The sequence below is a fragment of the Culex quinquefasciatus genome, chromosome 1 (genome assembly GCF_015732765.1).
Source record: "Culex quinquefasciatus strain JHB chromosome 1, VPISU_Cqui_1.0_pri_paternal, whole genome shotgun sequence".
NCBI classification, from domain to species: Eukaryota; Metazoa; Arthropoda; class Insecta; order Diptera; family Culicidae; genus Culex; species Culex quinquefasciatus.
The window spans coordinates 51,529,530-51,547,468 of record NC_051861.1 but is presented as its reverse complement, the minus strand read 5'-3'; the positions used below and the strand labels follow the sequence as shown (position 1 = coordinate 51,547,468).

At 38.7% G+C, this 17,939-nt stretch overlaps 1 protein-coding gene and 1 long non-coding RNA gene across 8 annotated transcripts in view; both read right to left on the bottom strand.

Moving 5' to 3' along the window:
• Positions 1-17,939, bottom strand: part of LOC119765461 — a 370,431-nt gene that overhangs the window by 320,741 nt on the left and 31,751 nt on the right. The window lies entirely within an intron of this gene.
• On the bottom strand, positions 876-16,448 carry LOC6043632. Its single transcript, XR_005276748.1, has 3 exons — positions 16,433-16,448; positions 1,074-1,180; positions 876-1,012 (listed from the first exon to the last, which is right to left on the bottom strand). It is a non-coding gene; the product is annotated as an uncharacterized LOC6043632 (long non-coding RNA).

Below are 17,939 nucleotides of genomic sequence, written 5' to 3'. Positions count from 1 at the left end.
ACGGATCATACATTTTTAGAAAGGTATTTCAAAGACCTTTCTAATGAGCCCGAAACATTGAAGATCTGATAACCCTATCAACAGTTATGAGCACTTAAGTGTCATTTGTACACATTTCAGAGGCTTTCTCAAATATTTTGATGAAAAAGTTGTCCGGATCTATCATGCGACCCATCGTTGGATAGGTTATCAAAAGACCTTTCCATCAAGCCCAAAAAATTGAAGATCTGATAACCCTATCAAAAGTTATGAGCACTTAAGTGTCATTTGTACACATTTCAGAGGCCGGATCTCAAATATTTTGATGAAAAAGTTGTCCGGATCTATTATGCGACCCATCGTTAGTTAGATAATTGAAAGACCTTTTTAATGATCCTGAAACATTAATGATCTAATAACCCCATCAAAAGTTAAAAGAACTTAAGTGTTATTTGTACACATTTTTGAAGCCGGATCTCAGATATTTTGATAAAGATTAGGTCCGGGTCAATCATGCAACTCATCCTTGGGTGCATAATCAAAAGACCTTCTCAAGTTTCCTTTTATTTCTTCGTTGGGCCGAAATCGCCATCTAACCACACCATACCATAATTTGGCAACGGGACGGCAAATTCTCCAAGAATCTTTGGTGTCAATAAAACAAACGATATAAATTTTCACACATTTACTTGTATATTTACACACTTTGCATTTTTATTCATTTTCCTACTCGAATGTCCTTCCCTTTTCCTCCTCCTTCTTTACCCCATCGCAGCTCCACCACATTCATGCCCATCGTGGTGCTCCAGCAGCTGCACATCCTCCGGGACCCAGGGAAAAACAATCTTGTTCGCAGTGATCAACATTGGCCAAATCGATCAGATTAATGCGGCCTCCCGCACAAACATCTCGTCCCGCACCTTCTTCTTCAAATGAATCTGCGTCAAGTACTCCTTGCCATCGGTCGTGTAAATCACCTCCAGCAGGCCCTTCTCAATCAGCAGAGCGACTACTTCGACGTAATTCCGACAACCTGTCCGAGAAGAAATGGAAAGTAAAATGACACATCTTCCAGCAAAATCGCAAGAACCTACCTTTGGAAGCTGGTCGTCAGCTGGGCATTCTGGAAGTCGGAAGCGAGCCGCTCGATTTCGTCCCAATCGGAAGTCATCATGGACGAGAGGTTTCGCTTCGGTCAAAACTATAAAATTCACAGGACCAGCTGCTGAAATCGCACAGACGGAAAAACAGCTCCAAACAGCTCCAAATCACACGAAGACGATGGCAAAACAAAAAGGGCAAAACAAAAGATCTGTCAAACAGGGTAGTAACATTTTTTGGTCGAAAACTTTTTCGAAGAAAATTTAATACATAGGGGAAGGTGGGGCAAGACGACCATATGGGGCAAGAAGAACAACCGCTCGTACGGCCGTAATTTTTTTTACAATTTTTATATTTCCAGTATGAGGAATTGTTGCCAGCGGGTGTATCCCATTTGGCATAATGCCATTTGGCATAATGCCGTTTGGCATAACGCCGTTTGGCATAATGCCGTTTGGCATAATGGACGTTTGGCATAACGATCATTTGGCATAATGGCCATTTGGCATAATGGTCATTTGGCATAATGATATTAAATTTTCAAAATTATTTCAATTCCCTAGACTGGGATCAATCGGCACTACAGTTTGAATGAAGACAGCAGTTTTTAGTACATTTTAAAGCTAGACATTAAGAAAACGATGCACTTTTTTGAATGTTACAGAATTTATAACACCACCGCTGGAAATTTAAACTTTTTCTTCAAGCTCTTCTGGCAGCTTGCTTGCCCACTGAGAATTTTGGCTCGAACCTCGAGTCGATCTGGTTCGAGATCGAGCCTGATCGAGTCGAGGCTCAAGCAAAATTCTCAGTGGGTGGTTACATGCCTCAATCTTCTCTGCAGTAGCAGCAAGTGCTGCCAGAAAAGCTTACAGAAAAAGTTGAAGTTTTCAGCGGTGGTGATATAAATTCTGTAGCATTCTTAATATTTGACGAATCTTTCCAAACTCTTCGGTTCCCTGGTTGTTCCTGGGTTGTGCCCTGGAACACGAACTATGAGCTCGTGAGGTTGATGAAAAATTCAAAAATCATTAAGGGACTCAAAACTTAAAACCAAAACGCACCGATTATACGGGTTTAAATCCCATTTAAATTTCAAAGTCAAAGCGCCAGGTCCTGTCACAATCATATTTGGGATTCGGGCTCAGTGCATCCAGGGATCATGCCCTGAAATGTACGCGAAATTCACTCATTTTGTTACATCATGCCAACATATACTCGTTCATATTACACAGCAAAAAAAAAGTTGAATTTTGGAATGTTGAAAATTTTGTTGGTTGAATATTACTCATTTTTTGAGTGATTTTAATCAAAAATTGTGTAAAAATGTGAACCTGATGAATATTCATCAGAAACTGATGAAAATTCACAAATTCCTGATGTAATATTACACATTTTTTTTCGCCACAAAATCTGTCACCATTTCCTGATGAATATTACCATAATTTTTTTTTCTGTGTACAGGGTGAATATTATTAATTGAATATTTTATCAGCAAGTGGCGCTACTTCCATTCAAATATAGGCGGTGTATGCACTTCGGAAGGAATCGGTCAAGAAAAATTTCAAATGGGCAGCAGCGGCAGCGAAAGCAAGCCAGAGAGGGTGAAAAAAAGCCCCAAGAAAACGCTCCCTCTCCTTTGTTCTGCTGTTCGTAAAGCTGTTTCTTGACTTCTTTCCTTCCGATCTCCATACTAGCCTATACACAAAAATGAGATTTCTATTCGAAATTTAAAGCATTCCACTTTGTCATATACGTAGAAACATATTAATTCACCGTCTTCAGCTTTGGATCTAACCCAAAAGAGCTGCGGGTCATTTTTTCTAAACTTTCAACTGCTGACTCAAGGTTTATATTTCCTTTAAAGAAATGAACACTTTCTTGACTTGTGACAACTGCTGATAAAAGTTGAATTTTCCTTCTAAAGTTGAATTTTCTTCATTAAAAGGGATAATGCGCTTCAGCGGTGGTCACAACTCAAGCGAGTTTTCCCTTCCTTTAAAAATATTCACCTATATCAGCAGTCAAAGAGTTTTCCTTCTTTAAAGAAAGGAAAATTCAACTTGTATCAGCAGTCAAGAGAGTTTTCCTTCTTTAAAGAAGGGAAAAATAAACTCATGTTAGTAGTTATCTAAAGTCAAAGAAAGTTTTCACTTCTTTAAAGAACGATAAATTCAACTTGTGTCAGCAGTGTAAATATGGGTAGTCGGCGCCGTCGCTCCGTGCCATACTTTCATACACTTAGGAGCCCAGGGCGGCGAAGTCCTTGTAGATAAAAAGGAAGACACTAGTGGTTGATACTAGCAATGGTGGCCGACAGCTATAAAGTCAACTTCGTTTTTGATTGAGAGAAAATTCAAACATATAGGGATAATTCAACAAGTGTTAGAAGTTATCACAAGTCAGTAGTCATCACAAGTCAGTGAGTTTTTTTCCTTCTTTAAATAATGGCAGCCGGGAACCGTGGTGTAGGGATAAACGTGATTGCCTCTCATCCAGTCGGCCTGGGTTCGATCCCAGACGGTCCCGGTGGCATTTTTCGAGACGAGATTTGTCTGATCACGCCTTCCGTCGGACGGGAAGTAAATGTTGGCCCCGGACTAACCTAAAAAAAAGGGTTAGGTCGTTAGCTCAGTCCAGGTGTAGGAGTCGTCTCCCTGGGTCCTGTCTCGGTGGAGTCGCTGGTAGGCAGTTGGCCTAACAATCCAAAGGTCGTCAGTTCGAATCCCGGGGTGGATGGAAGCTAAGGTATAAAAAGAGGTTTGCAATTGCCTCAATAATCAAGCCTTCGAACACCTAGTTTCGAGTAGGAATCTCGCAATTGAGAACGCCAAGGCAATGCTGTAGAGCAGGGGTGACCAAAGTATGGCCCGCGGGCCAAACGTGGCCCGCGAGGTGATATTTTGTGGCCCGCGGACCCATTTTGAATGATCATGTAAAGTGGCCCGTTGAACACTTGTAAAGTGATTTTATACTTTTTCAAAATTAAGGTTTATTTTAAACTTTTATATGCTATTTTTTTTTGTTAGCAAAAAACGTATGATTTATCAATATTTTGATCCCACTTTTGTATAGAAACAATTTGTTCAATTTTTTTATAATTATAACAAATTCACACGTTTCAATGTGAGTGAATCTAGAAAATATCTTTCATCAAACATTTTTGGAAATATTTTAAAAAAAGTTCATGTTTGACTTAGGTAGAATTCTGTGATAGTTGAAAAAATATAAGTTTACTTTATCAATTTGCAAGTCATAATGACCCATTTATGAACTGACCCTTAAACTTACATTGCACTTCCTTCAGGATTGCAGTTAGATAACGAATCTGATTGACTACCAACTGATTCAGGCAGACAAAATGTGGAAATCGGAGGATCAAGTTTGTTGCAAATATTTCACAAAGCTTTCGTCGATCAACCCACCTCTCCCCCATCCATTATTAAAAAAAAATGGCTCGAAAAACCAGGAGCAAAAATATAATTTCAAAAAACCCCAAAACTTAAAAAAAAAATTTAAGTGCAATCAGCTGAAATTAATTAAACATGAATTCCTTTGCATTTAGAATCATTTGAGCATGTTTGGGTTTATTGAAAATAATTTCAATTTTAAGTGAATTTTCGATGATATAAATAAATGTTTTTTCGCTAATATCTTTTTTTTTGTTGAACCTTTTTTTTTGAAAATAATGATTGCAGTTTAACTTGCTTAAAACATTTTCTAATTTTTTTTCATTGGGATGTTGAAATTCCGGCTCTCAACGCTTTTTCATTAGCCACACTTAACTTAAAGATAAAATTTCTTTTTAGATGAATTGTTCAACATGACATCACCATTTTCAAAATATAAAAACAAAACTTTATTTTTTTAAACACAAGTACATTCAGCTAAAAACTTTTTTTCAAATACCTGAAACAATAAAATCAACAATACCGATAGAAAACCGTTATTTTGTGGTGTCTACACCCAAAATTCAGAGTCGAGATAATGGTTCTCTCAAAATTTATTGAGGGCTCAGTGCCAAAATCGATAGAATAATGGTACCAACTCACACCATCATAACAATTGAGTTCATTCGTTAGTTGAATCAATAAATCTCCAACAAGTGTCATACATCGACTTCTGACTTCTCCATGGTCACCAAGCTGTGGTGGCCGAGGCAGCTAAGTCATTGGATTGGTTTGTCAAAGGTCTCTGGTTCGATTCCCGTTGTCGACACTTTTGGTTTTTTGTTTGACGGAAGAACTTTTTTTGCAAATGAACCTCGAGAGAATAGTTCTATCGCCCATCTCGAGCTGTGTTCTCTGCGTCCGTGAATGGTACCACTATTCTATCGACTCGAGACCATCATTCTCTCGGACTAGCGCTGCCAGTTTTGGGTGTATTATTTTGAATTGATTTTTTCTAAATAACAGAAATTAAATCTTCTAAATTAAAATAACGGAATTTTTTTTTTTTTTGTGAATTTGGCCCGCAAGCTCATTTGAGCTTCAAATTTGGCCCGGCCTCCAAAAACTTTGAGCACCCCTGCTGTAGAGCGAATAATTAGATTTTTTTTTATTTTTTGAAATAATGGAAAATTCTCTTTACTTGTGATATAACTACTAAAAAAAAGCAAAGTAATCCACTTTAACGACCCCCGGGTCTTTTGTGGTCTCTGTTGCAAGTTTCTGCTCATTTCTAGGCGTCCGAAGGTTATGTGTGGTGAGTCACCCAAAACCTCTTTTACGCTATTGGACCGACGTTTTACTTCCCCATCCGATACTAACACGAGTTGAATTATCCCTATATGTTTGATTTTTCTCTCCCTTTCTGTAGGGAAAATTTCCTTGACTTGTAATAACTGTTGACACAAGTTGAATTTATCTTTCTTTAAAGAAGTGAACACGTTCTTTGATTTGAGATAACTACTAACATCAGTTGAATTTTCCCTTCTTTAAAGAAGGGAAAACTCTCTTGACTGCTGATATGGGTGAATATTTTTTTAAAAAGAAGGGAAAACTCGCTTGAGTTGTGACCACAGCTGAAGCGCATTTTCCTCTGTTTAATGAAGAAAATTCAGTTTTAGAAGGAAAATTCAACTTTTTTTAGCACACAGAAAATAAATTGTGTAAAAAAAAAAGATTAATTTTACATAAGAAATTGGTGAATATTCATCAGGTTCACATTTTACTATTTTTTATGTAATATTACTCAAAAAGAGGTAATATTTAACCAACCAAATTCAACTTTTTTCTGTGCAGTTATGGCAAGAAAGTGTCCCTTTCTTTAAAGGAAATATTAACCAAAAAGTAACCCAGAGTGACAAGTCCGAAGAAAAGCCATTTCAATTCTTGGCTCCATAAATGTCGAACATATTTGGCTCAATCTAGGGCTCAAGGCTTAAAATAGCCCTGGAAACAATATTCAGCATGTGGAGCAACATTTTGAACAAACGTTTCAAGTTCTGGGCACCCATAGCCAGCAGTTTTTAAATCAAGAAAAAAAAAATCGTAAGGAATGAAAAAATCAGCTTTCGCCGGCAGTTATCACAACCTAATGTGGTCTTCTTAAAGCAATTCCAATATTAGACTTTATTTTGAAATTTTAACATCATTATGCCAAATGACCGTTATGCCAAACGTCCATTATGCCAAACGGCATTATGCCAAACGGCGTTATGCCAAACGGCATTATGCCAAATGGCATTATGCCAAATGGGATACACCCGTTGCCAGCAATGCAATTAATTGATTCTACCGCCAAAACGACGTAAACGCCACGGAACCGAAGATTGAATGGGTTTTTTTTAAACCGTCGTTTTCTTTCATTATTTGGAATGCACATAATATGGCTAAGAGTTTGTTTTTTGTCATTTAGGGGAACAGCATCTAACTCCAACGTACCTCTAATATTAAACCATGAAAATCGCTGGTGTAGAGGGTTGCCATTTTCTACAAATGATGTCTTTGTCAAAAAGTGTGACAAAAAGTCTGCAGTTTTTTTTAAATAGGATTTTATTTAATATCGGACGAAATTACTATATCTAGATTTTTAAGCGAAAATTGCATTACAATAGGTACACGCCCGAAATGTCAAAATCCAACATTAGAAACAAAATGTGGCTGTCAAGTCACTGCACACTTTGTTTGTAATGTTAGTACCACTGCACAGTGGTCCGAAACCGAAATCTAGCGTGACAAAATTGATACCGGCCACACGTTAAGATTAAGAGCTTTGGTGTCTTCGGGACAAATGATCAGGGTCAATTGGGTACTAAAGCCCTTTGTCAATTTTTATGTACAACGGTAAAAAACACGATTAAAAACCATTTCTGATCACTTTTTTTCATTTTAATGCAAAAATTTTTTCGATGGATCAACTATGGTTCCCTTGGAACGAGCTGTCAAGTAGGAGCTTTTCTGTCAAGAAGGACCGCGAGGTTAATTTTTCAAAATTGATTTAAAAATCCATTTTAAACTCTTTGTGGTCGTACAAAGGGTCATTGTACTCAGAAAAATAAGCTTTATCGTTGCAAACAATAATATCAGCAATCTAAGCTCCATTTTAGGACCCAATTGGGGCATCTTTTGGTATGGTGGGCATTAGGGGGGTCCAAATTTTAGGGTGGTTCAGAATTTTTATTTTGGCGGGATGACGAGATAGCGCTTTGGTGTCTTCAGAAAAGTTGTAGAGAACATCATTCTGAGCAACTTTGCTCAAGAGCTTAAAGCTCTATCTTCAAACGGGAAGTTTCTAGAGCCATTTTTGTAATTTAGGTTAAAGTGTTTATGAAAAAATTAGTTTTTTGAATTTATCAACTCAGGCTTGTGTCGTAGCGAGTTGGTGTCTTCTAGACATTTTAGAGCTTATCAAAACACACATTTATCTTCCAAGAGAGCAAAAATCGGACCTTCAAAACGAAAGTTATAGCCAAAATACGACGAAAAAGCCGCCATTTTGAAATGTGAATAACTCGAAAAGGTGGTAGAGTTTGACCTCGCTCTTAGAAGCATCTGAAAGTACACATTTTAGAGTACATTTGCTGAAAATATCACGGAGGTCTTTTTTTCAATTCAATTAGTTTTTATTAGTAAATAATCAATTCACAATTTCGTAATTCTTATAACCTAATAGAGTTTTGGAGTACCTTTCAACTATGATTTGTACTATAGTTCATTTTGATGTAATTGGATATTCTAACAATGGATTTGCCAACAGAAGGAAAAATTATTTTAAAAACCTTCTAAATTTGCTAAGGAAAAGGATAGAGATAGAAAAGCTTAAAACTAGATCACAGTTTGTTTTGTCTTTTGACGTCGAAAACTTCGCTGCACAAGGTAGCTTATCCGTTGTAGATATACTTCATCATAAGCTCACTCAGAGCTTGGAATTGTTCTGCCTTGTTCCGGCAGGCACGAAAGCGCGTGAGCATCTCTCCAGCAAGAGCGAAAAACTCGGGAAGCGTGAAGAGATCATCTCCGGTAACGTCTGCTTGTCCCGGTGAAGTACCGCTCCCAGAAGCGGCTACTCTAGCGTACGAACCTCCCCAACCGGGAGGGAACGCTGGGTTGGTCGATGGAACCGCTCCGCCGCCAGCTGCTGCAGCGTTCGTGCTCGAAGTCTTTGGAGGTTGGCGGGACGCTGGCGCTTTCTTCTTCTTGTCCTGCTCCTCAAGGTACTTTTTCCGCGCGGCACAGCCACGGAAATTCGCCGTGTGGTTTCCACCACAGTTCGCGCACTTGACGCGCGCTTTGTGCTGCTGGGCGTTTTCCCCAGCTGGTCTTTCCGCGGAAGATTGCACCTTTCGGTGAAGTGGGTCTCACCGCACTTAACGCACCGGGGCGGAAGATTACAGTTTCTTGAACCGTGTCCGAATTTTTGACAGCGGTGGCATTGCGCTGCGTCGGTCGGATTCTTCGTGTAGAATCGCCACGTCACGAAGAAGCCGTCCAGTGCTTTGATCTGCCGTAGGTCCTGGATTTTGACCGACCCACGATCGAAGTACAGGAGGTACAATGTGTACGTACCTGTCACCGTTGTCGATTTCGAGAGCACCTTAACCTCTCGAGTCTTAACCTTGACGCCCGACAGGTGTTCTTCCAGGTCGGAGATCGGGCGGTCCGGATATCCCTGAAGGACGATCTTCACTGGGACCTTCTCTGCTGGGTCAAATGTGAAGAATTTGAAGTTTCGCAACTTCAACTTCTTCACTACCAAGTCGAAATTCTGTTTTTTATGCGTAATCACTTGCACTGAAGTTTTGCTAATTTTGAGACAATATTGGAGTCCCTCAAGCAACTCGTCAACATCGTCCGCCAACGTATCCAAAACAAAAATTGGAGGTGGTCGTCGTTCCTTCGGAGAGTTACACTTTTTCTGCTTTCTTGCTTGCGCGCAAGTTCATCATCGTCATCGTCGTCGCCAGCACTGCTGCTGTCACTGGCGGTGTTGTTTTCTTCTCCACTCAGCATCTCAAATTCGTTGCTGGTGGGAACGTTGGAAGTGGTTGTTGTCGTAGTGCTGGTGGACTGCTGCTGCTGCTGCTGGTCGGAAGTACTTCCGGATGCCCGGGTCGATTGTCTCGTCCGTACTGGGGACTCACGTGGACGGTATGACACGTGTAAAAAAGAAGGATCGGTGACGTCACCGGGCACGCTCCCGTGCGCGATGGCGGTCGATGCGGCGTTGGTATGTTTACCTTTCTGCACTCTGCCGGTAGATGAACTTCGCGGGTTTTTCGAGGCCGCACTCGAACTGCCACGGCCACGGCCGGCCCTTGGCATGCTGGAGCAGCAAACTCGCGGGTAAACACTGTTAATTACGGCGAAAAAAATCGAAAACTTTGAGGAGCTCCGAACAGTTGACTGTTGCTGGCTGGTGTTGAACACGAAATTTGGGAGGTCTTTTTTGTTTAACTTATTTAATCTTAATTTGAATACTTTGAAAATGAGCATTTTTTAATCGTTTTTTGCCCATAACTTTTGATAGAATTGACCAAAATTCATTTTTCAGGAATAAAAATGTTCATTTTGACAAGCTCTACAATTGTCTAGAAGGGCTCAAAAATGTACAAAATGATCTAGTGGTTGTAAAAGAAGGAACAAGTTGTGGCTGAAATATTTCAGGAATAAATTTAATTATTTTGTTGATTCCTGAAATATTTCAACCAAAACTTGTTCTTCTTTTACAACCACTAGATCATTTTGTACATTTTTGAGCCCTTCTAGACAATTGTAGAGCTTGTCAAAATGAACATTTTTATTCCTAAAAAATGTATTTTGGTCAATTCTATCAAAAGTTATGGGCAAAAAACGATTAAAAATGCTCATTTTCAAATTATTCAAATTATTCAAATTAAGATTAAATAAGTTAAACAAAAAGACCTCCGAAATATTTTCAGCAAATCGACGTCGTCGTGCTATCTTGTCGCACCCGCCATTTTGACGTTCCGAGAAAAACGCGTTTTAATGTTTGACCTTGAATATTCAAAAACGAGAGCACGCAATGTAAACAATAACAAACACGTTTTGTTTGGCTCACCATTCTGTGCATTGTCCCAAAGTTTGGTTGAAATTGGTTGCTGGAGTCCCGAGTTATAATTACAAATGTTTACGGTAGTCTAGCTTGTACGTGCGACAAACGCATCCTGACTTTCCTGGCCTGAAATCCCTTTGGCCTTTTGTCGCACTTACATCAATTTTCATGGAGTGACAAGATAGCACGACAAGATTGAAACTACTTGCATATGTAAAGTGACAAAAATGCACGGAGTTTTTTCGGTTTTTGTTGAATATCTCAGGATTGAAATCGAATTTTGGGGATCTGTGAAGGTCAAAAGGTGAGGCATTGTGAGCTGCACAAAATGGCGTTCTTAACTCAATTTGGCCCAAAATGCACGTACGACAAGTTAGCACGATGGCGACGAAATGTACTCTAAAATGTGTACCGTAAACTGGGGTGACTTTGATAGCCCGGGGTGACTTTGATAGGTTTTTCAAATGCCCGTCAAATTAATATTTAAACATTTTTGAGAATTTTGAGTATGTAAGCATTAAGGGAAAGCTTATTATCGAACATATATGCAAAAATGTTACTGTTACATTGGATGTATCAAAAATAGTGGCCAAATCAAATTTCTATCAATGTCACCCCGGGCTATCAAAGTCACCCCAGTTTACGGTACTTTCAGATGCTTCTAAGAGCGAGGTCAAACTCTACCACCTTTTCGAGTTATTCACATTTCAAAATGGCGTCTTTTTCGTCGTATTTTGGCTATAACTTTCGTTTTAAAGGTCCGATTTTTGATCTCTTGGAAGATAAATGTGTGTTTTGATAAGCTCTAAAATGTCTAGAAGACACCAACTCGCTACGACACAAGCCTGAGTTGATAAATTCAAAAAACTCATTTTTTCATAAACACTTCAACCTAAATTACAAAAATGGCTCTAGAAACTTCCCGTTTGAAGATAGAGCTTTATGCTCTTCAGCAAAGTTACTCAGAATGGTGTTTTCTACAACTTTTCTGAAGACACCAAAGCGCTATCTTGTCATCCCGCCAAAATAAAAATTCTGAACCACTCTAGAATTTGGACCACCCTAATGCCCACCATACCAAAAGATGTCCCTATTGACCCTGATCATTTGTCCCGAAGACACCAAAGTTCTAAATCTTAACGTGTGGCCGCTATCAATTTTGTCACGCTAGATTTCGGTTTCGGACCACTGTGCACTGGGAAATTTTTCGGGCGTGCATCAATCGTAACGCCATTTTCGCTTAAAAATCTGGATATATCAGAGGAAGGCACCAACCACCTAAAGGTGGATTAAGTAACGTTTTTCTCCATACATTTCTATGATATTTCCTATTCAAACTTCAAGCGATTAGAGGGAGGAGTTCCCGTGGTCAGAATGCGCTCAAATTTGGAATTTAGCCTAGTGATGAGCCAATCTTTAATTCAGGGGTAGCCCCGAGAAAGCCCGGATGTGGACCACCATAGTTAGGCCGTTGCAAATATTTTTCATAGTTTATGTCACCCCCCTCCATTCAAAATTGGTCTGAAAAATCAGGAGGCAAAAAAAATATTATTCCAAAAAACTTCAAAATTTCCATGAAAATATTAGTCTAATCATCTGAAAACAATCTAAAATGCATTTTTCTGCATTGACAATCATAATACTTATTTATTAATCCATCGAACCAAGGGTCTACATGGATGTTTTGGTTGGCGAGGGTAAAAGCCGATGTGAGTTGACACATTAGAATCATTCTCACAAAGGCACAAAACCTCACTTCTTTTAAAATAAATTACATCGAGATTGATAACATGACAACATATTACCACGCATGTTGTCATGTTATCAATCTTTAAAATTTTAAAATTAGTCAAGTCATTGTCGTCCTATGCGTAACCGGCCAACGACGGGATCCTGGCGAGGCGCACCAAGGGAGCGTTCTTTTATTACGTACAGGTAGAAAAAATATTTTAATCTAAATTTTGATCACGGAAATGGATTCTACGTCCAATTTCCTTCAAAATTAAGTCTAAGACCGAGACCCTCTATGATTTGCGGTTCCTGAGTTATCGTCGTTTGAAGATAGGGGTTTTGCTCAAAAATCGCCAAAAAGTCGATTTTTTGGGAGGGTACAAAAATGGAGGGGGTGGTCCGATTTGGATGAAATTCGGGATTTTTGCATGTTTTGATAGTCTCAACAGCTCTGCCAAATTTGATCAGAATCGGAGATGGTAATTTTCAAATTTGCATTTTTTCTTGCACACTTCAGGTGGAATGACCCATATATATATATATATATATATATATAAAAATCGACGGTTTTGTTCGAACGCGAATCAGTTCAATACGGAGCGTTGGACCGAGGTGCTCTTTGTTGCGTTGGGTTCGTATAAGTCCAAGGAAGGTTCTTTCGACAAAAAGTGACAACTTTGGCCACTCTTTAACCGATTCCGGTAAATCTACGATAAGTTACGTAAAATCAAATTTTGATCAGAGGAGGCTGAAGACAAGTAAAAAACGTCAAGAAACCAAAAAAAGGACAGGACGAAGTTTGCCGGGAAAAGCTTGTTAAGCATAATTGGGCTTGTTAACAAAAGTTTGGAATTTTTATGAATGTGATATATATTTGCAAAAACAAATAATATAAAATTTAGAGTTGGTTTTTTATATCTATTTTATTTGTATTGTCAGAAGCATTTTTATAAGAGAGGCTTTGCGAGCATTTTTCCGGTAGTCAAAAAGAGTCAATCGAATGATTCAAACCTAAGATCCACAGTTCGATACCTCTGTTATGCTAACTAGTGGGAAAACCAGCAAACTTAGTACAAGAGAGCACATAGGTATCGAGTTGTTCCGCTTTAAAGTGAGAAAACCATTACGACCACCATCGTTATAAAACAGATTGCTTCTAAATTTAAACTGATTTTGGCGGCACTCGTAAAGAGCTAACATTCACACTAATTTCGCTGTTCTCTCGTACACACTTCTGGGTGTAATTGACCATAAACCAGTAATTAATTAAAGCAATTAAATTTTTCCAACCTTTCGAGCTATCAACCTTCTGGGAAATCTCCAATTGACTTTGGGCTAGCACTAATTGAAATCCGATCGTCAGTCAGAATGAATGGAACAAAATAGTGACGGCGTTGGATGGTTGGGTGTTGGTCGTACCTCACTCTGGCTGAACTCAGCTTGGGCTGAAATGGATTTTCTGTGTGATTTAATGATGGGGTTAGAGGTTTCAAATATGGGAGGAAAATTATTAAAGCTAAGTAAGAACCGGGATCGTTTTTTACTGTGGTTCGATTGGGCTGATGTTTGCTGATGACAAGGTTCTTCTATTCACTATTCTGCTAATTCGATTAATTCTGTTGCTTGTGGATGAAATTTATGGAAGCCCGAAGAAATATACTAAAATAGTTTGATAAAAAACTGTATAGTCTCGATAATCCGATTATCTTAACATTATTTATAATTTGTGCGAGCAAACTCGACTCCAGCAACCTTAAATTTGTGGAATTTGAGCACTACATTTCATGATCACTTAGGTTTGTTTTTGGGATCATACTGAAGAATGTTTTAAATTTACAAATCTCTGCTCACTTGCTCCCCTGCAAAATTTGAGGGTTGTAGCTAATGTCCATCATCATCACTAGCAGTTTCGCAATGGCTTGAACCAAAAGCAAGACCCATGACGTGCCCTTTTCCGCCTGGTCTACTCTTGTGCAAGATTGCGGGCCGATGTCGTAAAGGTTGGCCTGCTTTAGCGAAACGCGATTCTCCGATGAATTTATTGTTTATGGGCACGCTTTCGTCCGGGCGGCTACAGCAGGAGCAGAGATTAGACGTGGATTAAATAGAGCCATCCGGTATCGTTGGCACGAGAGTGACAGGCTGACGGTTTGACTTAGAGGCTTCCTGACGAAAAAGGTAGGTGCTAGTAAAATGTATTTCCATCCACCTGTAATGAAACTGAAGATCAGGGATGCCACATGATTTTTAAAATGTCTGTGAAAAAGTCTGTGTATGTCTGTGTCTTTGTCTTAAATTCAAATAAATCAATTTACAGTCATAGAAGTCTATAAAAAATTGTGTTTTGAAGACTAAAAAATAAGTTTCGATTGATATTTTAACAAAATAACAATTTAATGAAGTTTTTAAAAAGTCTGTGCACCTCAAAAAATGTCTGACACGAGCTCAAATGTCTGTGAAACACAGACAAATCTGTGTATCTGGCATCCCTGCTGAAGATTGCGGATTTTAGATAGTACGTTCTGATTGTCGTAAAAGCGCTAGTGTTTTCGGATTTGGTTTGAAAATATTTATCACAGGTGGCGAGACCAAACTAGTACTTGCAATACACCATCCATTTTGTTTGTGTTTACATCGAAAGTGAAACTAAAACTTTTAAAATTACAACCTTCCAAAGAGTAAAACATCTCAAACTTTTGAAATAATTCTGAGGCAGTTTTTGTAAATATAGCTCGGTTTGTTCTAGAGGTCGTATCGAGGTGCTCCGATTTGGATGAAAGTTTCAGCGTTTGTTTGTCTATACATGAGATGAACTCATGCCAAATAACGGGTAAAACGGGCTTTGAAATTTGAGGTTCAAAAACATAAAAAAAAAACTTAAAATTGCTCGCATTTCCGTAAAATTTCATCAATTCCAACTCTCTTAGATGCATTTGAAAGGTCTTTTCCAGCACTTCAAAATGTGCTACTGACATACAGGATTGGTTTAACTTTTCTCATAGTTTTTGTAAATTACTGTTAAAAATGGATTTTTTTTAAACCTTAATAACTATTTGCAACAGCCTTCAACACCGATACTCCTGTAAGTCAAAAGTTAAGAAATTTCATGGACTATAAGCCTACGGTATTAACTTTTTGACCAATTGCAGTTTTTCTCATAGTTTGTCGATTCTATAACAAACATTTTACAACTTTAGTTTTTGCCCTGTGGCGGCACTTTTTTGACTCATTTTTTTCATATTCGGAATCTTCGAAAAATTTCACGTTAGTTAGAAGTATTGGAGTTGTAAATTTGATTGGAAAAAATGCCATTTAGATTGAATAAAAAAAAATTTAACAATTTGTTGGATTAGGGGATAAAACAGGTTTTCGCCTATTTCATACAGCATTTGACGTATTAATCACAGGGTTAATAACTGGAGTTTCTTTTGAAAAGGTCCAATAAACCATAAACTACTATTCTACTTTGAGTGTTTTAAAATGTCGGCGTATCTTTAGGTGTTTCTTCCACCACATCAGCAACAATTCAATATTGCAATAAATGTTCTATTTGTAAAATATGCTTTCACCCTCTTTCAGCAACAAGCAAGACTGGTGGAGTAGAGCTAATAACGTGATTTTAACGATTTCCATCAAGCTCTATCGAGCCATAAATACATGTATTTACACAAACATATACTTACACATACGCTTGACTTTATCTCGTTTCTGCCTTTGTTCAGTGCCGGTGATATCAGGCAGAACTGACCATTTTCTGGACAGCTCCCTATCCATATAAACGAAACTGGTCGGGAAGTGGGTGGAAGTTGAGCTAAAGTGGATAATTCTCGTCCTTGTTTTGCCATCGAACCCCACAAACACACATTTCCGGTGTTATCCCTGTATTGATGAGTATTATTACAACAGCAATTATACGATTATGACAGATCCATAAAGTTGATAATGTCAGTAAGATGTCACAATCGCCTATTAAACTATCAGTCCAAACCATCGAGAAATTAAAAGTGAGAGTGTGCGCAACATGGAGTTAAACTTTTCAAAGTGTCATGGTAATCTTCACAGCAACTTCACAGAAAGTTTAACTCCATGTTGCACACACTCTCACTTTTAATTTCTCGATACCCCGTCTCTGTTTATTCACACATCTTTATCGTCTTTGGTACGAGCGAGTTGTGGCGCTATAACCACGGCAAATAGTGTCCAGGGCATTCGTGGAAATACAATGTCCCATCCCAGAGGGTCCCGGAGTACCAAACCTTCTTAGCATGGTGCTCCCAACGAATACAACCAAAATCTCGGAGCGTATGGTGGTGTGTCCCCACGCTTCTTCCTCCCCTGTCGATTCAGAATTGTGTTGTTGTTCGAACACTCAGTGCTCAAACTCAACCCAATTACGAGTCATCTCTGCGATACGGCTTTACGCAGTAGGCCTGGCCGGTTTAACGCTTGTGATGTTTCAATGCATTCTAATGCAATGGCGCACTACAAATGTTAATAAATGACAAGAAGAGTGCTAGGCGTCATCTAACCTAAGGTACTCTCCAGGATCCCTTCGAAAGATTGGCTGCGCTAGGGTCTGATTAGATTAGATAGATTAGACATTAGGGTGGGTACTAGGGTGGGTACGTTTTTCAAAAAGTTCTCGGATCAAGTTTTAGTATGGTTCCCCTTGTAGGGCATGCCCATAGGGACTTTCATGCCAAATATCAGCTCATTTGGTTGTAAACTGGCTGCGCGCATCAGGGTTAAAGTTTACATGGGAATTACTATGGGAAATTGAAACTTTTTGTTCAAACGCTCCTACAGGTCTGGGAAAATCACGCGCCAACTTCTGGTACACGGATAGAAATCCTGTCCGGGAAATCGACAACATTGTTCTCGATTCGTTCTGAAATTCGTTTCAGAATGTTGTCGACCAGTCGTCCGGTAACATTTGCATCAAAATCGAGAACAATGTTGTTGATTTTGAGTCGTCACGGTTGGTGACGTCTGGCAAAACAGAAAGCACGCAGCCATCCCGAACGATTTATTCGGTTTTTGAATTGACCGTTGGATTTGGTTTTTGAATTGACCGTTGGATATTTCTTTTGGTTCAGTAAAACAGTTGATTTGTTTTTTTTTTTATTGAAACAAAAAATACATCATTAATTAAAAAACTACTATTTGTGTGTGTGTGTGTGTGTGTGTGTGTGTGTGTGTGTGTGTGTGTTTGGAATATGGGAATACAAGAAATTTAGGAATTTAGGAATTTGGGAACATGGGAATTTAGGAATTTGGGAATTTAGGAATTTAGGAATTTGAGAATTTAGGAATTTGGGAATTTGGGAACATGGGAATTTGGGATTTTGGGAATTTGAGAATTTGGGAATATGGAAATTTGGGAATTTGGGATTTTGGGAATTTGGAAATTTTTGAATTTGGGAATTGGGGAATTTGGGATTTTGGGAATTCGGATATTTGGGAATTAAGGAATTTGAAAATTTAGGAATTTGGGAATTTAGGAATTAAGGAATTTGAGGATTTGAGAATTTAAGAATTTAGGAATTTGGGAATTGAAGAATCAGGGATTTGGAAATTTGGGAATTGAGGAATTTGTAAATTTGGGGATTTGG